Source organism: Gouania willdenowi, chromosome 12 (genome assembly GCF_900634775.1).
Source record: "Gouania willdenowi chromosome 12, fGouWil2.1, whole genome shotgun sequence".
In the NCBI taxonomy this organism is placed as follows: Eukaryota; Metazoa; Chordata; class Actinopteri; order Blenniiformes; family Gobiesocidae; genus Gouania; species Gouania willdenowi.
This window is the reverse complement of record NC_041055.1, coordinates 11,398,041-11,420,410: the sequence shown is the minus strand read 5'-3', so window position 1 is coordinate 11,420,410 and position 22,370 is coordinate 11,398,041. Positions and strand designations below refer to the sequence as shown.

The 22,370-nt window shown below is 38.2% G+C and overlaps 1 protein-coding gene across 4 annotated transcripts in view; it reads left to right on the top strand.

Moving 5' to 3' along the window:
- The window catches only part of rab27b (RAB27B, member RAS oncogene family), a 106,053-nt gene that overhangs the window by 5,599 nt on the left and 78,084 nt on the right, over positions 1 to 22,370 (top strand). The window lies entirely within an intron of this gene.

The following is a 22,370-nucleotide window of genomic DNA, read 5'->3' as shown; positions in this document are numbered from 1 at the left end:
ATCTTTGTTTTGATAACATTTCTAGTGACAAATATACACTTTATTTTCATAGTATCCAGTCAGTTTCTGTACACAATCTGTAGTTTGTTCATTTCGATGGACATTCTATCTGCTTTTCTCTTGTTACTATGGTTACAGCTGTGGATGCTATGGACAACAAGCCGATGGAAATTGATCTATGGACTATTTGTGTAATTTATTAATCTATTACTACCATTATTTTTCAATTGTATTCTTTGCATTTGAATATATTTTAACAGCCTACAGTATTGTTCATGTATTTAAAAGCTAAAAATGATGGAATGTAAATAATGTTTTTGGGGAAAACAGCTTACATGACAAACTGGATAGAAATTGATTTAACCACTGTTCATTCACATATTAATATTATCATTAAAATTATTATATACACTGTATTTTCATAGTATCCATTTGGTTAATCTATATGATCTTTAGTTTTTTTTTTTGTTTCCCAGCCAAAACGCGGAAAGTCAACCATGTAATAATTCCATTAAGTTAATTTTGTCTTTTTTTTTTAAATATATGTTAAGGTTTCGTTTACATATGTGGAAAAACTACGCACTTCCTGGTTACTACAGGGGTTGCTATGGATAACAAACCTTGTGGCTTTTGCTTCATTTTGATAACATTTATGATGGAAAAATGTTCACTTTAGTTTCATAGTATACATTTTTGCTTTTGACAAACATTCTGTTTCTCTGCTAAATTCACGGACTGACTACGCACTTCCTGGTTACTACAGGGGTTGCTATGGAAAACAAAGCTTGTAGCTTACATGATTTAGGTAGTTATTTATCGCCTTATTTTTTGTGACCATTAACAGCTAATTATTTAGATAGGATTTGTGGTGTCATCATTTTAATGTTTTTTTTGGGGGGTCTTTTGCGGACTTTGATGGAAACTCAAAGATACCTTTATATCTCTGTCCATCCAGTTTCCTGCATGCACACTCATCACGTGACACCGTTCCTGGAAATATCAAGCATCTGAGGGTCCTAGAAAGTGATGCAGGGGTTGATGTGTTTTCGTTGAACATGCAATTATTTGATTTGCTTTAGAGAGATTTGTTATTCATATATCAGAAAGGAGTTCAAGTTTGTGGGGACGTGGTTTAGGGCGGAGCCCCGGTTGGCGCTTACTGGAGTGGGAGGATGTGGTGGGCTTATGATGTCTTGATAGCTCTAAAATCTAAATTGTGACACATTGTAATACACTAGACACAATGAGCTGTTGTTAGACTACACATGATGGAACAATGCAGTAGTTGTTTTAACTCTGAAGCTTTTTTGCCTTATCTTCTGAATACTCCTCCTTCCTTTCTTCTTGTTCATATCATCCTGTTTTTCATTGACTGTAATCTCAGAAATTATAGCATTCTGGTGAAGGTAGAAAAACTCACATGTTCTATTCCAACTCTACCTATGTGGTTGGGCGTCTGAGTTTTTACCATTGTACAAAGCTTATTTGCAGTTACCATGGTAAAGATTGAAAGTCCAGAGCTAGATTTAAGGTGTGTCTAAGGAGAGGTGTTTTTTTTTTTTTTTTACTGTGAGAACGTGCTGTGACCTTTTGGCTTTAATGCGGCCTGTATAACCAGTATGCCCTTTTCTCTTAGCTCTCTGTCATTTGACAATATGTGAGAGCCTAAGAACCTTGGTTTAAGAACCATAATAAAAAAGATTAGGAAGTAGAACTGGAATGCACAATACTTACAGTATATCTCAGTGATCACTAGGATCTTTAATCGGTTCATACTCATACCTCATTAAATAATCTTATTGGATTGGTCAACCAATAGGTAGGAAGGTGATAGCAGCATACAAATAACGCTAATGATGTTGTTTATCATATTTATTTGTATACCTATTATACCTAGAAGATTAACTGACAATTGCATGGCCAGCATTAATTTTGATGATAAAACATCAGTAAATGGACTGTAAAACACCATTAAAACCAAATCCTGCAGCAAATAAAGAAATGCAATATAAAATAACACAATAACCCCTAGTTTATTAAAGTATTTATCAACATCTATGCTGTACACAAACACATAGACACTATATTAACTGGCACACACTATGATGCACAAATAAACAGAATATGTTTACTTGCTATAACCAGTGCACTTGTTAAAATACACTGTATGTTGAACGCCACTTAAAACAAGTACATACCATGAACATGTACACATATACAGTAGTGTGTATGGCTCTTATTACTTTATAACATTTACAATTACCATCACATTTATGTGAATTCTTACACTGCAGGTAATATGACAATATAATGAAAAAGTAAAATATTTTTGTCACTCATTTCAGAAAGTGAAACCCATGACATAGGCTTAACATAGAGTAAATATTTCAAGCTTTTTTTTTTTTTTTGAAATTTTGATGATTAAGGCTTACAGATAATTCAAATCCTAAATTCAGTCTCAGAAAATCTGAATATTACATAACATCAACTAAAAAGGATATTTTAAACAGAAATGTCAGGCTTCTGAAAAGAATGATCATTTCTATGAACTCAATACTTGGTTCATAGTAATACATTTGCATGAATTACTCAATGTGGCATGGAGGCGATCAGCCTGTGTTACTGCGCGGTGTAATGGAAGCTGCGGTTTCTTTGATTGCGGCCTTAGGGCCATCTGCATTGTTGGGTCTGGTGTCTCTCATCTTCTCTTGACAGTAGCCCATAGACTCACTTTGGGGTACAGGTCAGTTCGCTGGTAAATTAAGCACAGTTACACAATGGTCATTGAACCAGCTTTTGGTACTTTTGGCAGTGTGTGCAGGTGCCAAGTCATGCTGCAAACTGAAATCGGCTTCTCCATAAAGCTTGTCAGCATAAAGAAGCATGACGTGCTCTAAAATGTCCTGGTAGATGGGTGCATTGACTGTCGACTTTCGAAACCAAAATGGACCAACACCAGCAGATGACTTGTGAGCCAAAATCATCACTGACTGTGGGATTTTGGATGTTATTTGAAAAGCATGGTTCCAGAGTCTGGAGGAACAGTGGGGAGGTACTTTGCTTAAAGTCCAATGTTTAGAACGCCATTGGCAGGAGAGTGGTGGACCTTCTAAGGATCTCTGCTGGCAAGGTTTTGCGGAGGTGGGGTTTATCGCTGAAAACACAGCAAACATGCTAACACATAAACAGCATCATCTCAACATCGTCCATGACTGGTACGAGTGTGTAGGAGTTTCAGCTCCTTAAAATGTGCCACCCTCTTTTTAAAGGGACAAAAAGTATTTGGTCAATTGACTCGAAGGCTATTTCATGGTAGGTGTGAGCAATTCTTTTGTTCATTATCGAATAAACAGAGGCCTGGAGTTGATTTGAGCTGTAGTGCTTGCATTTGGAAGATTTTGCTGTGAAGATAAAAAAAAAAAACCACCAGAGAAATTGCTACAAGACTAGTAGTGGCAAGATCTACAGTTTGGTACATTTTGAAAAAGAAAAAGCACTGGTAATTTCGGCAACGCACTGGACATCTCTGGAGGACAACAGTGGTGGATGATTGCAGAATAATTTCCATGGTGAAGAGAAACCCCTTAACAACAGCAAACCAAGTCAACAACACTCTCCAGGAAGCAGGCATATCAATATACAAGTCTACCACAAAGAGGAGACTGCATGATGATAAATAGAGGGTAATTGCAAGATGCAAGCAACTCATAAGCCACAAGAATAGAAGGCAGAAGCAGCCATTAGTTCTGAGGTCTTCAGAGACATACTGTTTGCTCAAATCCAGCCAAATGCAACCGAGTTGATTGGGTGGTGTTTTTTAATACAGATAGACAATGACCCAAAATATAAAGCCAAAGCAACCTAGGAGTTTATTAAAAGCAAAGAAGTGGAACATTCTTGAATGTCCAATTCAATACCTAATCTTAACCCAATTTCACCTGTTAAAAACTACAGTAAACTTCAGAAAGACCTATGAACAAATGATACTGAACGCCACCACAGCAAAGGCCTGGCAAAGCATTAAAAAAGAGGAAACTTTGCACTTGGTGAGGTTCATTAGTTCAAAACTTCAGGCAGTTATTTCCAGCAAAGGGCATTCGACCACGTGGCAATACCTGGCTGTCATTGCCCGATCTCAGCAGATCTTTGAAGCAAAGCAGGCTGGGCTTGATTAGTAGTTGGATCAGTGACCAATGAGAATTCCAGGTGCCATAGTGGGGGGCAGTTTCTCTAGTGGTATCTGTCCTTGGCCATGTTTACATGGGAGCTTTACTTTCTCTTTAAAGCAGAATAAAAGTTAACTCCTCTTTAAACTGACCTTGTAAACACTTAAATCCTAATGCTAATTTAATTCAGAATTCAACTGAAATCTGAATTAGGTGGCAGGTTTATTCTATTTTAATTCCAAATGAGATAAATCCTCCTTCTTTTAAACACTTATTTCCCCTTTCAGTTAATTCCGGTCGTTCTGCACATGCACGATTTACCGCACTCCAGCCGACACTATTTAATAAGAGCCTTAAAATACATGGATATAATGAAAAGAGTGGATGGACGGAAGCATAAACATGCAGACTTTCACACGGACACACACAGACTTATTAAACGCACACGGACCTCAGTAAACGCGGTAAACAAATAGGCTTCACTGGACGGCTGACACTACGACCCGTACTAAATGTGGCCCCGTACTGCATTCACAGGCTGTAATATCACCAAGTTTATCATTGTACCAGTTGTTAGAGCTACTATCTTTATGGAGCAACTATTTATTTCTGATGATTGTTTTCCAGAGTTTTACTGGGCTTTATTTACCGGTGATTAATTCCTATCTCCCCTCCTGCTCTGCGGTCCAAACTAAAACCGTATGTTATTGTCCAGCTGCTGCTGCTTCAAAGCTGCAATCAAAATAAAAGTGAAAAGAGTTCTCTTGTGTGGTCTTCTGTGTTACAGCCGACAATAACAGGTGTGTTGTGTGTTTTTCCCGATAGACGTGATACGTCATGTTCTCCTCCTGTCCAATCGGAGCCTTCCCAACCCCCAAACCTAAAGCGGAATTGAATAAAAACCAGTTTTCCATGTAAACCTCAATTCGGGAGTTACTATTTACATGTAAACACGAAGCAGAACACTTTAATTCCGAAAGATTTATTTTGGAATAACTAACAATGGCCATGTAACCATGGCCATTGTCCTCGGGCAAGTCACTTCACCCACATTGCCTAGTATAAATGTGGTGTGTGCGAGAGTGTTGGTGGTGGTCGGAGGTTCTGATGGCGCACTATGGCAGCCTCGCTTCTTTCTGTCAGTCTGCCCTAGGGCAGCTGTGGCTACAATAGCAGCGTTCTAAGAAGATGTTGAAGACTTCACTTTTCAGAAAAGCTTTTAGTTAACTGGATTTTAAATTTTAATTATCCTTTAATGTTTCTGCTTTTAAGATGTTTATGCACCCATGTTTTATTATTCTATTATGATGTTGCACTTGTATTTTTACTACAACTCTGTACAGCACTTTGTGATTTTATCTGCAAAAAGAGCTTTATAAATAAATTACTTACTTACTTACTAACACTAAGTGTGGAGTGAAAGAATAATGCCATGTAAAGCGCTTTGATTAACCAAAAAAAGGCGCTATATAAATCTAATGCATTATTAAGTCTTAGGAAAAAAAGAATATTTCATTTTCAGTTATTTAATTTGTCCCATTATTTTTTAGCCCCTGAAATAAAGGGATTGTGTTTAAAAATGCTTTAGTTCTTCACGTTTTTCATTCAATGTTTTTGTTCAACTCACTGAATTAAAGCTGAAAGTCTGCACTTTGCCTGCATTTGTATTGTTTCGTTTAAAATTGGTTGTTGTAATGTACAGAACCAAAATTAGAAAAATGTCATCTCTGTCCAAATATTTAAGGACCTAAATGTACATATCTCATCTTTGCACCGATATACTGTAGTAGAGGAGTCTGGCTTCAAATATTGTTTAAAGTGCTGGAGTCAAACTACAGTGTCCCATCCCGTGTGCATATCATTAACAAGGTTGCACAGGAGATGCTATTCAATTCTGTATTGCTTTTTATTTTTGTATTAGCCCTAGGCTGAAGTAATTAAAACACTCATTATTCAGTTTGTAGTAATTTCAACAGATCTTCAGTTTTGAATTTGAATTTGAATTGTTTTGTTTGACTTGTACCAGGGATAGTATAGAAATACTGCTATGTTAGGATTTGTCCCTTTATACATTTTACTGTGCAAGGGTTGGTTTCCTTATAATGAAGTTACTAAAGTTGTCTGTCAGTTGCTACCGGACTACATTGCTACATTTAACAGAATGAATGATACTTTTATAAGAGGTAATGTTTTAATTTTTGCAGTCAGTTGGTATCTGCTCAGATTAAATTAAAAATGCTAGTCTTATGCATAATTGAGTTTTTGTTACTCTTTCCCCGTTGTACGATACCGTGACCCCCGTATCGTACATACCGAACTGTGACTTATGTGTACTGTTACACTCCTATTAGAAACCATATTCAACAGAGTACTTTGTTTTTGTCTCTCGGTTGTGTGTGCTGGTAGGAGTGTCGGGATTTTATTACTTTGACACATTGAGGTTGATCTCAAGGGTCTCGGATTAGTTCAGCCAGGCTGTATAATTTACAGCTGAATAATGCAGAGGGAAAGGATTTTAAAGACTCAACATGACAAAGACTGACACTCAGACTTGGCAAGTGATGAAGCCTTCACTTTATCACATATTCATCCACCTCTTTATCCCACTGAATTGTTTTCCATACCCCCTTCATACTTATCAAGTTTCCTATTGCCGTAAAGGTATGTTAACGCCCTGCACAGTTCACACAATCTATACTCACAGATGCCTAGAACACCCGGATTGTCAGATATGCCATTCGAGCTTAGTTAACAGCAATGTAATACACAACATATTAGTAGTTACTGTCATTTAAAAGTAATTAGTTACATTACAATATTACTGTCTCTGAATTCTAATGCATTACACTACTTTTGAGTTACTTTCACCAAAATAACTGCAGAAGTAAGTATAATGTAACCTATAGCTTATGACATGACGCATATGTTCTTTCTTTTTGTTTCTATTCTTTTATTCTTTTTTTAGTGCGCTGTTTTTTTTACTGCTGCTAACATGGTGACAAGTCAAAGTATAACACTATTTTATGAGTGCGCATTACCAACTAGTAACGAGACAACATGACCACCAATCAAATTGATGACGGCTACTCCTGTCAGCTCTGCTATTGTTTTTAGCTGCCAGCTAGCCGCATTTCTACGGTGAATGTCTACAAAAATCACTTCTAAACCAAAAACCTCTACACCCCACATTTAAAAGCGGGAATCTGATCTCTATGAGCCTCATTCTCAGCCATCTCTGGCACGGTGCCAGAATACTTTATACCCCACTGCCGTGGTTCCCAAACTTTTTGTGTCCAAGGGACACCAAAGAACAAGAGAAAATCTGAAGGCACACCTATTGTGCAAAATAGCCTTTATAACACATGTTATCACTCATATCATGTACAATATCTTTTATATTGTACTTTTTATATTATACTATATTTCATATATAAATATTTTCAAGAGAAATTTGCTATAATTTAAATACTAACTTATTTCAGCCCTTAAATACATAAACAAGGTTTTAAGCAAATGTTAAACTATTTTCCTCTTCTCATATAAGCAACTTAGTTAACTCAGCAAATTAATTCTACAATAATGAGATCACATTTTAGCAGTCCAGTCATTATGAGCTAACCAGTGGCCCTTCTATTGGTTTCAGTCCTTTTTCCATGCGTATTGTGCAGTGCACGTTTCAGGTGTTCTCAGCTCCGTTGTGCACAGGCAAAGGTCATTTATAGAGTGACTTTGTCATCAGTGCGATTGCGCTCACCGGACTCATCTGCCGTATGAAACGTACCGCAAAGTCCGCAGGATCAAAAAATGTCCCCATTCGCATCATACGCACGTCTAAAGCGAAGCCCCGCCCACCACCGACACACCCAACTTGGTGAGTTTCACTGCCTGCTGAAGCGAGGAGCTGCGCTCCTTTTTCTCCTCTCACAAACATGGACCACCAGTGAAAAAAGCTGATGTGATTAGTGGCTAATGAATGACGTGACACATCCAGTGTGAACGCAGCATTAAAGTCTTTATGCTTGACGGTTACGGGACGTTGCGAGGTGCGCCCCCCAAAAATGTCACTGCACACCCTGCACTCGGAGCACTCGCCTCTCATTTCTACTGGATGCGGCTCCGCTGCGTTACATCACCACTGTGCCACCGGAGCTGATAGGTTTCCACTTTAGTCTGTGTGTTAAATTCCGCCGGTTCCGCTGCGGTGCGTGTCAGCTCCTTCCCAGCTGCGGCAGTCCGGTGCCCTCCACCAGATATACGCAGGGCTTCTATTTCTGGTGGACACCGGAGCACGAGGCATCAATCAGCACAGAGCAAATGAAGCTAAAAAGGAAATTAAACATGTATTCCATAACTGCACACCAAAACGTCATAATGTGTAAAAACAAAATCACATTCACTGTATTGTTTCCTCTGATACTGTAACTGCACTTTAAACTGCAGCAACTTTGATTTAGTTCATGTTTTAATGGTGCAGTTTTATCTCTTCGCTGTTGGCTGTTGCTAAAAAATGTGGCTATGACAAATCCAGAGTCCAACCTTCTTGTATTCCTTTGTTAGGAACACTGACCTGTTTATCTGTTGTGTTTATAACACATACCTTTAACTGCGTTCTCGCTTGATTATATAAATATCATGAGAACTACTCTGTCTCGTGACGTCACAGTCGTTCAACTGGAGTGCACCGTGGTGCACTCAAAACACAACCGGTGGGGATTTTCGGACGGCGGACAGTAAGGCAAAACTGGATCGGTGCCGTGGTGCAGCAGAGACGTGTCTAGTGGAAACCCCCAGTCAGGCAGATCACCGCAACAGTATGGTTGTCACAAAATCCCAATGCACACCTGGACTTCCCTCACGGAACACCAGTGTTCCGCGGCACACCGTTTGGGAACCACTGCCCGTGTTATGTTGCTGTTTGTAATAATAACACTCTAGATATCCGCACGACCCAGTGTATGGTATGGTACCACTCTCTATGACAACGTTAGCTTACCTTGTCATTGCTGGCATTGGTGGGGATTTTGCTGACAAGATTTTTAAAAGCCGGCGGTTCCACTGTTGACAGAGGCGGCATATCCTCCACCACTTACTCCACCAGTCTCCTCACTTCTCTTGGTTCAAATAGCATGGCAGACCGAGAGAAACTTAATTTCTGCTGGTTTGTCTGACTCTTCTCCGCACTTTTGTTCTCTGCTCTCTTTCTTTTTGGCGCGCCTGCATCTTTCTCTGTCAACTTGGTGTTAGCGTGGCACCGGTCCAGGTGTTTCCTTAAGTTACTGGTGCTGTTTTTTTTATAAGTAATGAGTTAGATTACTGCGTTACAGCAAAAAGTAATATATTACTGTAATCGCGTTACTTTTCTAACACGTTACTCCTAACACTGGTTAACAGTGCAATCCGATTTTATTTGTTCAGTTGATTTACAGTATGCACCAAGGGTGTAATATCTTCACCTGCGTTTGTTTGTTTGTTTGTTTATCTGTTAACAAGATTACATCAAAAGTACTTTGATATTGACAAAATTTTAACCAAAGACAGATTTTATGTCATGGAAGATTCCATTGAATCCTGGAGGTGATCTGGATCAACATCTTTTCTTGATCAGTTTGAAAAATTGGAAAATCCCATTTTTGTCATCATTGCCAGATATTCACAAATTCATATCTCAGTTATTATTGACCAATCTTAATGGAATTTGAGTCAGTTATGTCAGGTGAGTTCACCAAGTTATATTGAGATCTGATCCGAATTGCACATTTTATTCTGATATTTTGAAAAAAATAGTGCCCATACATTTCACCCAACTGTATTGTTGTACCATTTGAAATGTACAGTAATTAACTGAGAGGTATTTGAACTTTTGAAGGGTTAAATAAATTTCATATGTCTGTGACTCAGAGCACTGTCTAAAGATGCAGGGCTACGTGAATAGGTATTGCAGGAGGAAGCCGGAGAAAATTTCTACACTTCTCATTTGGAATTATTGTTTATTGGGGAGAGACTGATGTGTTAAAGTTCACATTTTCATGATTTTTGCTAATGTTAGATTTCTTGTTAATTATACAAAATATAACACTTTTAAAAAACATTTAAAAAGCTTATAACAAGTCCTTTATCATTGTAATTGAAGCTGATGAAAGACAGGTCAATCGTTAAACAAGAGAAATGCATAAGACAGACAGTCCCTCTGGGTAGTTGCAAACCTCTGTAAGTATAAAGCCCTATTAATATGATTTGTTAGTTGGAAGCATAAGATGGATCCATTGAGACAGGGGAGGAAACTAAAGGGTACAGACGTGTATTTAAATGAACACTTGACCAAAAAAAATGCAGATATTGCCAAAAAAGACAGATTCCTGAGGAAACAGAAGAAGATCTAATCCACATGGACTGCAAACTGTAAGGTATTTATAAAGTTGAACGGGACACCCGAAGAAGCTAGAGTGCTGGTCATTAGTGTTAACTTCCGGTATTATTTGTGTTCACGTGAGAGTCTGTGAGACCTGTGCGCGTCACTTCCCGCTGCGTGTGTGTGAATGGCGGAGGAATAAAGTGTGCAGTGAAAACAAGAACGTGGTCTTCTATGTGTTTACATGGTAGCAGAGGGTGGTTTCCAACTACAGAGTGCCACCGAAGCTTGATGAGGCTAGACCTTCCGAGTGTTGGAAGAATGAAGTCAGTATTTGGAGACTTGTTACGGACTTGGACAAAAAGAAGCAAGCGCTCGCGGTCGTGCTGGGGCTCGAAGGCAGAGCCAGAGAGACTGCTTTGGAAATACCCGCAGATGACCTGCATAAAGATGAAGGTTTGAAAACATTGCTTGCTAAGTTGGACGGGGTATTTTTAAGAAAGAAAAAGACCGTGCTTATGAAGCATACTCACACTTTGACGCAATATCCAGAGACAGTGCTGTGTCCATGTCGGATTATATAATAGACTTTGAGCAAAGATACAACCGGATGAAAAAGTACAAACACTGGTACAATGTGCAACATCTCAAACCTGATGGCAGTGAGGGACATCTACAAGCACTAGACTTGTCACAGTTTGATAACCTCCACATTGAATGTGATGAAACAGATGCTGATGTGCTCGTTACCAAAGATGTCTCTTTTGATGATGCGAAACAGCAAGAGATGGAAAACTGGAGAACTAATGATGTTTATGTAGAGGTCACAGACAAGGGTCAAAAATGTGTTTCCACTAGATGGGTTTGTACACTGAAAGACACTCCGAATGGTATTGTTCCCAAAGCTCGCCTAGTGGCGAGAGGTTTTGAAGAAGTATATATATAATATTCACGAGTTACAAAAAGATTCTCCCACATGTGAATCAGAGTCACTTCGGCTGTTGTTGGCCATAATCTGTCAAAGAAAATGGAAAGTTATTTCCATGGACATTAAATCTGGTTTTTTGTAGGGAATGGAGCTCTCGAGAGACATTTACATTCGCCCCCATCAGAGGCGGGCGTGGACAATGTTCTGTGGAAATTGAACAAATGTGTGTCTGGACTGGCGAACGCTTCTCTCTACTGGTATAACAAAGTTAAGGAACTCATGTTGAACACAGGTGGAACAATGTCACAAGTGGATCCTGCAGTATTTTACTGGCAGAATGAAAAATCTGAGGTCATAGGAGTATTAGCATGCCATATTGATGACTTTCTTTGGGCAGGTTCAGAGTGCTTTGTGACTAATGTTATTCCTGTGATCAAATCTGTTTTTCATGTGGGTCGTGAAGAACATGAGAGTTTTTCATATGTTGGGATGGACATTACTACTATGAGTGGTACAGTACAGGTGCACCAACATACTTACATTGACAATCTGCAGCCAGTTTGCTTACAGACAGCACGAGCTGTACAGAGAGATGCTCCATTAAACGAGTTAGAGACGGAACAACTCAGGTCCAAAATAGGCCAGATTTTGTGGGTTGCTAAGCAAACAAGGCCAGATGTTATGTTTGACACATGTAGTCTAGCATCAAACATTAAAAATGCCACTGGTCAATCCATACATGAAGCAAACAAAGTGGATACGGATTACGGATAAGTTTCAACATTTGGGTAACAGTGAGGATTTGAGTTTAGTTGTCTTCAGTGATGCTTCACTGGGCAATCTTCCGGACGGAGGTACACAGGGAGGGACCTTAATCACCCTCATGGGAAAAACAGGAAAGTTTTCTCCCCTGTTTTGGCAATCTAAGAAAATCAGACGTGTAGTGAGAAGTACGTAATGCAATGTTTTTGGCTACATTGTTCTCTGAACTCACCACTGGTAAAGCTGATCTGAACACTCTTCCACTTATCTGTGTTACTGATAATCATTCACTGTTTGATGCTCTTAAATCTACACAACAGGTCACAGAGAAGAGACTCAGGTTGGAAATCAGCAGCATTAAAGAGTTTCTGCAGGCTAACAATATCAAACAGGTGTGTTGGTCAGAAGCCAAATCACAACTTGCTGACTGTCTGACTAAGAAAGGTGCTTTTTCCCTCATATTGCTTAAAGCACTGGCCGAGGGTGTCTGGTGGCTGTGAAGGTATCTGTGATACAATTTTTTTTTGTGTTTACTATTTATGTGATTGACTGCTGCGAGGACAAATATTTTATTTATGATGACTGCATGTTTTAATCAGTCAAAATATTTTATTTTTATTTTGTTTTTTTTTATTTTAAGAAAGAGGGAGATTGTTAACTTCTGGTATTATTTGTGTATGACACGAGAGTCTGTGAGACCTGTGCGCATCACTTCCCACTGCGTGTGTGTGAAGATTAAGTTAATGGCGGAGGAATAAAATGTGCAGTGAAAACAAGAACGTGGTGTTCTATCAGTTTACAATTAGAAGTGAGGAAAAGTTCAATTCAATTCAACTTTATTTATATAGCGCAAAATACAACAAAAGTCATTTCAAAGCGCTGAAAAAATATAAAGTTCATAGTAAGAAAGAAAGAACCCAACAAGATCCACATGAACAAGCATTTAGAGACAGTGGGAAGAAAAAACTCCCTCTTTTTATGGTAAGAAATCTCCAGCGGAACGCGGTTCAGAGGTGGCAGCCATCCACTTTGACTGATTGGGGTAAGTGAACAGAAGGGCAAACAGAATAGCATAGAAGAATAATCCATCAGTGTCCCAGACAAGTTGAGCCGTGAACCAACGATCAGTTCATCCGAGTGTCCCAGACCAGTTGAGCCGCAAACCATTGATCAGTCCATCCGAGTGTCCCAGACTAGTTGAGCCGCAAACCATTGATCAGTCCATCCGAGTGTCCCAGACTAGTTGAGCCGCAAACCATTGTTGGAAAAAGTTAATGAACAGACACAGTGGGCACATTGTACTACTCTAACGTGATTAACAATGAATTACATTTTTAACATTAAACGAGACATAGATCCTGACAGTAACTTTTTTAACAAAACAAATAACTGCAGATATACAGTTTAACTCTAAATTTACCACAAGTCAGTGTTTATCAATTATACCCATAAATAGGAGTTTATACACAAACCACCAAAATATCAAAGAAAAAAACAATTTAATGTGCCATGTCAGAAACGTGGCTGGACTCTGACAAACAAATGGATTTTGAGTTAAAAGGGTATGAAATGAACCAAAACAACAAGAGGACTAAACGAGACGGGGGAGTTGTTTTGTACATCAACAAGAAAATTTTATATAAAGTATTGGAAAATATGACAACTGTTGATGATCTGATTGAGTGTATATCTATTGAAATTATCATGGAAAACAGTAAAAATATTTTGGTCAGTTGTGTATACAGAGCACCTGGCTTCAGTGTTGACATAGTTAAGAGTATTGTGGAAAAAATATTTGTATGGTCTCGTCAGAAGGTCACATTCATCTGTGGGGATATCAATATAGACCTTTGTTTTCCAAAAAAACATATGAGCATAAGGGAATTTTTTGTATCAATGTCAAGTATGAGTTTGTATCCATTGATTACCAAACCAACTAGAATAACATCTCACAGTAAAACATTAATAGATAATATACTTACCAATAATATGGAAAACAGTGATATACAGTAAGTGATCACCTCCCGGTGTTAACAATGTATGACCAAGACTGTAGACGGAAAAACAAAGATAACTAGATTCAAGAGGGTGAGAACCAAGAAAACCATAAATTCATTCAGAGATGAACTTTTATGAAAAGATTGGAAGGAAGTGTATGAATATGATAACAGCAACCAAGCTTATGAGACATTCATAAATGTATTTACAGCTCTTTATGACAAACACTGTCCCATGCAGCAATACAAAGCTAAAGCAGTAATGAAAGGTCTTGGATCACAAAAGGATTATTAAATGCATGCAGGAAAAAAGAACAACTTGCATAGAAATGTTATAAAATTGAGAACAACAGAATCAGAAAAAAAAATCATATAAGAACAAGTTAACTAATATATGAGAAAATGTAAAAAGGAATATAATAAACTACTAGAAAACAACAAAAATAATATTAGGGAAACATGGAGAATATTATCCAGTATAACAAGAAATAAATGAGAAAAAACTTGAACATTAACATTATCCAGATGCTTTTCATGATACTAACAAAAAAATTGAGGATACAGTATTTAACAGGTGGCAGATGGGTTCAATGACTTCATAAATATTAAGCCCAAATTAGCAGGACAAATAAAGACTCCTCAGTCAAGAGACGGAAGCAGCAAACAGACACAGGAAGACAACACAGGAAACTCAATGTTCTTAAAACCAGTAGAGAAAAAAGAAATAATAGATATACAGTAATTACAAATTGTAAGAATAAGACTTTAAAAGACTGGAACAATGTTGATATGACCCTGGTAAAAAGCATTATGGATGGCATCATTGATCCGCTCACATATCTTTTTAATTTGTCTTTCAAAACTGGTACATTTCCAAATAAAATGGAGGTTACAAAAGTTATTACTCTGTACAATGCCGGAGACAAGCACCAGTTTACCAATTACAGGCCAGTTTCATTACTTTGTCAATTTTCAAAAATTTTAGAAAAGCTCTTTGTTTCAAGGCTGGACAGTTTTCTAAATTAACAGAAATTGCTTATGGATAGTCTGTGTGGTTTTAGGAGAGGTAGATGAACAGCACAAGCTTTAATGGATTTAACAGAAGAGATCAAGCACTATTGATAATGACAAGTATGCAATCGGTGTATTCAGACTTAAATTTTTTTTTGATACAATAGATCATGATATACTACTCAAAATGGAACAGTATGGGGTGAGGGATTGTTTTAAAATGGATAAAAAGCTACATCACGAATAGGGATGGGAATTAATAAGAATTTAGCGATTCCGATTCCTTTATTGATACTGCTTATTGATTAGATTCCTTACCGATTCTCTTATCAATTCTCATTGGGTGAGGGAATTAAATAATACTAATGGATTTGTTTGTTTTAACTCTTTATTATTATATTAACTTTGTCTCTTTAATTTCCTGCAGGGATATCAGCTCTCTTTTAATTCACCAGGTATAGATTGTTTTCACTGGATAAAAACATATACAAATGCGTTATATAAAATTTATAAATTATTTTTATTATTACAACATATGACACATTTTGGCTACAAACAATTGAGAATATTTACAGTGCTCCTTTTGAACTTGAACAACTTGATCCAAAACTAATTCAGACATAAAACAAATAATTATTCTGAAAAAAACAAAACAAAACATATTAACCAAAAATACAGCTGCACTTATTATGTATTTAAACGGTAAAGCTTTAATTTAGACTTTGTTTACATTTCTTTAAATGGACCTTCAGAGACGCCGTCCTCGTTGTTACATGTGACATCAGCTGTGTGTGTGAATATGTGAAAGAGCAAACTAAAGACAACGATCAGTACCTGTCTGTCTCCCGTGTCTGATTACTTGTTATGAGGACATAAACTGGTGGTGTTGTGGAAGTTTTTTGTTTTCGGAAGAAAAGTCCATGCAAGAAGCAACTTTAGCGTGAGTGTACAGAACCTGGAAGTGAGTAGAGTAGCAACAGAGACGCTACAAACACAGCACGGAGGACAGCGCAGCTGCGGGGGAAGGTGGTGGATTCTCCGCGGTAGACAGCAAACAACTACGGTATATGGTGAAAGGAGCTTCACTTGGTGCTAGCATAAACACAAAACAGGACCTGGAGGAGTTTATAGTTACGTATTTGCGACGTAAGAGAAACCGATAAGCGGAATTGAAATACAAGCAAACAAACCATTCCTAGGAATTGGATTACTAGGAAACAGTTCTCAGAAACAACCGGCTTTCGATTCCCATCCCTAATCACGAACAGACAACAGTTTGTACAATTCGGTGACATCAAATCAAGTTATTCTAAACTTACTTATGGGGTCCCACAGGGTTCAATGTTGGGTCCAAAACTGTTTTTCCTATATGTATATGACATATGCAGAGTATCGGAAAAATTAAAACTTGTGGTTTTTGCAGATGACACAAATATTTTATCTACCGATGAGAATTTACAGCAACTGTTGGATGTGGTCATGAGAAAAGTGAGTAAACTTTGTCTCTGAATTTGGATTATAAACGTAGAGGTGAAAATGATAATTAATAAAGTAGATATTGAGAGGGTTTATGAATACAAATTTCTTGGAGTTATATTGGACAACAAACTTTGCTGGAAAGCCCTCATACGACAAATTGGAGCTAAAATAGCATGAGCTGTTGGAGTGTTGGGTCGAGCCAAATAGCTTTTGAATGAAAAAGCATTATTTATTTTATATTGCTCACTTTTACTGCCATACCTGCTATATTGTGTTGAGGTGTGGGGGAACACCTAAAAAACCACCCTACAGACATTAAGTATATTACAAAAAAAGGATTGTACATAAAGTGGGTTACAGAGACCACACCAATCAACTGCTCTTATAGTCGAGAGCATTAACATTTATGGATTGGTCAAATTTAAACAGTGCAAGTAGTTTTCAAAGCCAGAAATAAATCATTACCTGATAACTTAAATAAATTGTTTATGGTCAGAGAGGAAGGGTATAAACTGACGGGAAAGCAAAATATAAAATAACCCAGTGTAAGAATGACTCTCAAAAGTAATTGCATCAATGTCTGTGGGGTGACTTTGTGGAAGGGTTTACAAGAAAACATCAAAATGAGTAATAATGTCATAAAACTGAAGATGTGTTATAAAAAAAAGCCAATATTGAGATATATAGTACACAGAAGGAATGAAAATGTTGAGGACGAATGAGTGAATGAATTGGGGGGGGGGGGTTATGGGAGTTTAGGGATTCTTTTTGCATTATTGTATATTTTAGTTATTATAGTATTAAATTCTTGTTTCTCCTAAATAAATAAAATATTTTTTAACTGATCAGCACTTCAAGCCACATGTGCTTATGACCAGGCCTATGTACTTTATTAGTACTGTTTTAAATAACACACTGTGATGAAAAGCCCCATGCCTTTTGGTTCATTGGTCACCAACTTCTGGTCCAGAGCTGGTCTATGTATGTTAGATGGAGGCTTGCATTTAAGCAAATACCATTATTATTGTCTTAGATGGAGGTAGAAAGTAGACAGACACCAGGGCTGCATCGAATAGTCCCTCCTATCTTCTTTCCTATCCACTTTTACTTTACTTTCTGGATGACGTCACAGGGTTAAGGAAAGGTGTTAGGCGATGAATTAGGATAAAGGCATCACATTTCTTTTGACAATCAAACACAATTCCACTAGGTGACGTAATAATCCGATAGCCGCGACGGTTAGTGACGTCTACTGTGGTGAAAAAACTACACATTTCCGAAAATTGTCTACTAAGCGCGTATTTCAAACATTTTCTGCTGATATCTCAAAAATCACAAGGTTTGAATGTAAATAAAAGAAAAAAAGGCTACGAGGAACAAAAGCGAAACTAAAAGAAAGTCACATTGAGAATGGTTGCTCACACTCACCTTCCACTCAGAAATATGAATTATGTTGAATAAAACATAATGTGGCTAAAAATGTCTCTGATCCCTTTTTCTTGAACGACAGAGTGTTTGTTTTATGTCAGTTATAATCTGATGATATGGCTTGCATATCATAATATATGGGTTTTAATTTTATTTAAAGTTGTTCAAGGCATTGGTAACATAGTCTCCATCCCTTGTCGGTCATCGTGAGTTTCCGTTTACGTGAAATGAATTCCTCCGCCGCAGGTAGTCTTGCCTACTATAAGTACAGTGGGCGGGGAATACAACGCCATTCAAATAAACAAACCCCTTCTCACTAATTCAGCAAGAAGGCTGTCTGGTGAGACATCTCACTCATATTACTCAGAGAACCGGGGTTTTGCAAATAATCTAAAGTTCTCTTTTATAACATTCGTTTCGATGTCTCACTATGGGTTATGGTATGTACCGTATTGCAGAAAATCGAGCACTACACCAGCCCGCAGGGCAAGCTCTTTACCGATCAGGACAGGATAACTGCCCGTGCCACACATGGAGCCAGACATCCAGTTGATAAAACCAGACAAAAGCGAGGGGCGGGGACCAATTCGCTGCCGCACAAATATCCTGAACAAGGCCCAGGATGTGGCCAAATGCCGAGTTGAATGTGCACACAAGCCAACAGGCGGTTGCAGACCCTGACTCGTATAAGCCAGAGCAATCGCCTCCACCACCCAGTGTGACAAGTGTTGCTTAGTAACAGGCTTTCCCTTATGGGGTGAAGCCCAGAAGATGAACAGCGGAACATATCCGCGTACAGCGCATACCGGACACAATAAATGAGGCCGCTGCTCCCCTTGTGAGGCAGAGAAGGCTGTGAGGTCTATAAAGAGAACTCGAGCCCAGCACTTTAGGCACAAATGCCGAGTTGGGCTTCAGCACCATCCTCACATAGCCCGGGAAAAACTGAGTGCATGATGGTTACACTGACAGTGCATGGATGTCGCTGATGCTAAAGCCAGGGAAACAAACTTTAAGTTTGCACGACCCATCAGTTCAAAAGGAGGACGTTTAAGTCTCTTCAGAACCACAGCCAAATCCCACGGTGGCACAAGTGGCCTGGACACAAGGAGGTGTCTGCGTGCTCCTTCCATAAAACAAGCAAATAGTGGATGCTGACTCTCAGTTTTATCCGTGGGCACAAGACAGAAGGCCGGGGGAGCAGGTGTGCAGTGACCAGCGGTTCCACCAAGAGCATGCGGAGCAGGCCCAGGCTCTCCATAGCCTCACAGTTTAGGGATGAAACACCCAGTCCCGAGCTCCTGCTCCTTCCAGGAGCGCGTCACCTCGTCCAGCAGTTCCGGGAAGACACAGCTACCCAAGATTCACACAATACCTGCAAGCATGTCTCACATACAGTTACACATCATATGTTTGTCTGTCTGTCCATTCTTGTTTGTCCTTTCCTTTAGCTTTTTATTATGATTTTTATGATATTTACTTGAATATGTATTCTGCATTATTATCCCATATTTATAGTAGCGATTTCACTTTATTTCGGATAATCATAACTTTAATTAGCTTAGAACTGCATTTTATCATGATATAATTACCACATTTTTTTGTTTATTATTGAATTATGAAAAAAAAGTTAAATTGCAATCTTTGATTCCTTTGAATTATTAAAGCTGTGTTTATTAGGTGTAGAGTTGGCTTCTCAAATTCTCTCCCTGGTTCAATACTAATAGGTCTAGTCCACAGAAGTTGCATATCAAAGTAATATTAATAATTGTAATTAAGATTCTCATTCATATAACCCATTGTTCCTTTCCCTACAGTAGGAAGGAATACCTGCGGCGGACTTCATCAGCCAATCAGGATTCTGAGATATGACGCGGAGGTGTATATCCCATTCGTGAGACATCGAAACGAATGTTATGAAAGAGAACCTGTTTGAGGTTTATTTTTGTGTCTTAGTTTTCTGATATTAGTTTAACCCTGTTCTGTTGCTATATTTTGTCCTCGTTTATTTGAAAATTTGAAGTTTCCTAAGTTTAATGGAGTGAGTGTTTTATTAAGGGTTAGCATAAAACGGTGATTACAAAAAGGTTCATTCATTCATACTTGTTTTTTTTTGTTTTACATGTGTTTTATATGATTCATAATTTTATTCCATTTCTAAACAAACACAATACAGACACTTAAACTTAACATGAATGGAAGGGTCATGTGTAAATGTCATTATCAAGGCATCAATACATTTCATTAACAAAGACAAAAAATTAATAAAATAAATAAATTATAATAAAAATAATAGAATGAAATAAAAAATAAAATAACTTAAGAAATGTAGATACAAATTCAATGATTTTTGCTTGCAAGTGTCACAGTAAAGGCTCCAAAATCCACGAGAGACTGGAAAGAATGGACAGATCAATACTGTGGAGCATTCATGTGAGCAGTAAATTAGCGCAGCTGCCAAGCTGGCAGGTTTAGCCATACTCATAAAACCCAGCATTATGACGGGGAACTCCTCACCTTGCTTAAATGATGGAGCGTAATAATGATTCAGACATAGCAGAGCCAGTCAGTTCTCGAGGGCATTTTTAAGATAGATGGGTGTTATTCTTCCTTCTCTTTAATAAGCTCATAGCTGCCAGGAGCAGTTGTATAAGTTATGATGAGTTCTGCTCATTCTGAATTAATGATCATTGCGTTGGAAAACAACCTGATGTTTATTATTAATCTTCACGTTAACGTTAATAATTAACAAAACGGGATTCTGAGCTAATTAGAATATATGCTCTGTACTTAAATATCTAAAGGGAATGACACAACTTGTATCATTGTATATTTTATCTACTGCGTGTGTGTGTGTATATATATATATATATATATATATATATATATCACTTGAGTCACATGACAGTGAATCTAATTGAAACTGTAGAAAATGTAAACCAGGGAGCGTATTTTATTTTAGTAAAATAAACTGTAAAACTACCCTTGGGCCATATATTAAGATTTTTTGTGATATTTGGAGATTTCTGTTTTACTCTTGTAGAAAACAACGTCACCTAAAAGGATCTAAAATGTTGGCGCCTCATTTTGGGGTTACACATGACGTCATGCTCGGATCGTTAATCATCATTTATAACTTTCGTGTACACACAAAACGGGGCCTGAAAGATGCGCACGACACATTCCACGCGAACTTTGTAATTTACAGGATAAATCCATCCGTCCATCCCTGTTGAACCTGGCGCCCAAACATTATGGACATAACGACACCAGTGATGAGGTGCTGAATGCATGTAGCCTTTCTGAACAGTAAAACTGGCACATGATCAGTCTATGGTGGCATCAACACAAGATGCGTTTATTTTCCCAAAGCACAGTAGTGTTGGAACAGGCTGCAGGCACGCTGCAGGCCTAAAGCTGCGTTTGTAGATTCTTCACTCCGCTCCGTTTTGAAACTGAAACTGAAATTTAATCTCCCTTATCTGTGTTTTTCTGAACACTCTTAGCAACTTTTTCTAACAAAGGTATGGACTTTATCTTGTGTTAGTGGATAATTTCCTGGTGTTTAGCGACTCTGACATGAATACACGTATTACTCTGTAGTTACTGTCCTGAGCAGCGGCTGCTGCCATCTGATCGTCCCCGCCAGAGAGCTCTCTCAGTCTGCTCTGATCCCAGCTGCCGCTCTGAGCGGACTGACAACCACCAGTCTGCATTTAAACCATAAAATGAATTGCGTCTGTTCTTTCCATCTTAAATAAGCTTTCTTAGGTTTACACGCGATGTATCCCGTCTGTTAACACTCTCCCTCTGACACTATTGAGTGGGGTGGACCGTGTGCAGTCACAGAGATCCATGGGGACGCAAAGCGATTCATTCCTCCCTAGTATGTTTTGTGCCTTTAAATTGTTGCTTCTCTACTTCAGTCTTTCTTTTTCCACTTGATTTGCTGTGTAACTGTTGTGCCTAACGCCGCAATAGAGACTTCTGCTGGAATGTCCGTCATTACACTTTTAGTACCGATGGTACCTGAACGCGTCTGATAGTAACGTCCAAAACAGCCCACGGAGCACAAGAGAAGAAGAAAAGATTCACTCTCCACTCTCCACAACACTTTGAATTACAATTTGCTCAGAGAATATTAGGGCTTTTTGACCAAATGATGCTGAAAATCCTTACATACTGTAGTTTTAACCAACTCTCCCCAGAGTACAGATGGAAACGGTACACTTTAATGTACCCTGGGTTAT